The following is a 2,327-nucleotide window of genomic DNA, read 5'->3' as shown; positions in this document are numbered from 1 at the left end:
GCTTTCCTCCCCAACCTGAGGGGCGTTGGTGGGGGTCTTTCTGCCCTTGAACCCTCCACACATGAACACCACTGCAGCTGTCCTTTCCACAGGAGATCCAACCCGTGCGTTGTTTTCCCTTTCAACAATCATCGCCCGTGTTCCTGACTGCTCCACAGATGAGTTGGGAATGGATGTCTGTGTCCTTGCTGGAAGCACGGTGCCACGCATGGTGTGACCTGGGACCTCCACCTGCCCAGGGCTGCATCTCATGGGGGCCCTGCGGGCAATCAAGATCTCCTGAGCATCACCAGAGCACCCCAAAATGATCACTCAGGGAAATGCCCTGCGTTGGAAGCCACGGCCAGGGGTCCCTGAGGCCAAGCCGGGCACAGGGCTGCCAGGCAAAGCTGAGTGGTGAAGCTGCAGGGCACCTCTTGCTGCTCCCTGGGGACATGGCTGCGTTTTGAGCCTCAGGACCTGGCTTGATGTCAGCAATCAGCCTCAGCACACAGTGCTGCAGGATCCATTGTGTCTGTGCCAGCAGCACTTGCTACATCAGCTCGGATATTTAATAGCCAAATGAATGAGCAAGCAGAAGCACAAATGTTTCTCTGCCAGCCACGAAGGTTGCACACGTTGCCTACAATGTGCTGTTTCTCTAGCTGTCATTGCATCTCCAGGCTCTGGGTGTTTCAGTGCACAAGAATGAAAGGCTTCTGCTGTTTGTGCAGGCTGGCAGAGCTGGCCAGGCCCTCCAGCAGCTGGTGCTGACCTGAGACTCCCTGCTCAGGTGCATTCTGCTGGTTTTGGTGGCCATATCCCAGGGACATCTTAGTGCAGAACCAGAAGGATGAGTAGGAATCAGCTCAGTGCTGAGCTCAGGCCATGGTCTCACCGCCCGTGCCAATGAATCGTCACTCCCCCAGCACAGCACGTCTGCCTGCCAGGCAGCCCAGCAAGCTCACAGCCCATCTCAGCAGGAGGATTGAGCCCAAAATCTGCTGCACGGCATCACTGAGCCCATTGGTGGGACAGCTGTGGAAGCAGGCCGGTGGAGCACAGCTTGGCTCTAACCCGCAAAAATGTCAAAAACAGAAGCAACGGAGTTATTCTGACTTTTATTTCATTGCTTCTTAGTCCACACAGTCGGTATAAAATCAGAAAAGCAAAGCAAAAAAAAAAAAAAAAAGAAAAGAAAAACCCAAATAGAAAACAAAAACGACGACAGCAACGCAGTGTCTGGAGTCCTCAGGAGGCAGCCTGGGGTCTGCACAGGTGCCCATTCATTGCCAGACACATTTCTGACACACAGACAGAGGACAGACATCGCGCTCCGGCATTGGGCCAGTGGGGCTCCAGCCAGAGCTGCTTCTGTTCCTCTTGATCATGGGGGGAAAAAGAACCTTGGTTATAAATGCTTTATTAAAAACAATAGTAAGTCGTCTAAGTACAAAAGCAGTTGTAAGCTCATTTATATTACACAGAATTATTTCTCATTTCTAGCTTTGTTGTTTACCTTAAGATTGTTAGCTGAATTTCCAGTGAATAAGGTTAAATTGCTAGCAATATAAGGAATGGTAAATAGATAGCACCATTTCATATATCTGGCATTTGATTTCATAGGTATACTGGGTTTGCTTCCTGCTCATCAGCACTCTACCTCCACGCAAAGATAATGTGCATTTCATGATGGGAGTACCCAAGCTTGGGCTGCACCCAGCACACACAGGGAGAGAGCACAGCCCCTGCTTGATTGCATTCAACCTAAGTGATTTAAAAGCCCAAAATCTCAGTGGGTGTGGTGGCAAGGCAGTGGGACTTGGGCAGTAAGTCATTTAGGCACTTTTGGCAATCCCTTGCTTCGAAACCCTTCGAAACTTTTGGAAGTGCCTCCGCCAACCCTGGCACCCCAGCTGCCAAATCACAGCAGGCAGGAGGAGCAGGGACCAAGCCTCCAGCTGACAGCAGCAGGCGAAACTCCAGTGGAGAAGCACTGCTTTGTGCCAGTGTAAGAGCAGCCAGAGCTGGGGGTTCCAGGGCTCGACTGAGGCTGGGATGGAGAAGGAGAGTTCAGATCAAAGAAGGTTCTGCATGAGAGAGAAATCACCGCGCTCTTGTTACACTGTTAGGAGTAATAATTCCTTAGGCACTTTCTTTAGGCTTTAAAACATAGCGTATGGTCAACAAAAGCAAACAATACTATGTACATATATGTAAAAAGTGTTATAAATAGGTTTTTAAACCATAGATACTATATACATCTTCAATTAACAAGTAACCCTTTGAGTGTTTCCTGTTGGGGTCGGTTGGGTTTGGTTTGGTTTTTGGTGGGAGGGTTTATTCCT

This window comes from Meleagris gallopavo, chromosome 20 (assembly GCF_000146605.3).
Source record: "Meleagris gallopavo isolate NT-WF06-2002-E0010 breed Aviagen turkey brand Nicholas breeding stock chromosome 20, Turkey_5.1, whole genome shotgun sequence".
NCBI lineage: Eukaryota > Metazoa > Chordata > Aves > Galliformes > Phasianidae > Meleagris > Meleagris gallopavo.
This window is presented reverse-complemented; position numbering follows the sequence as displayed.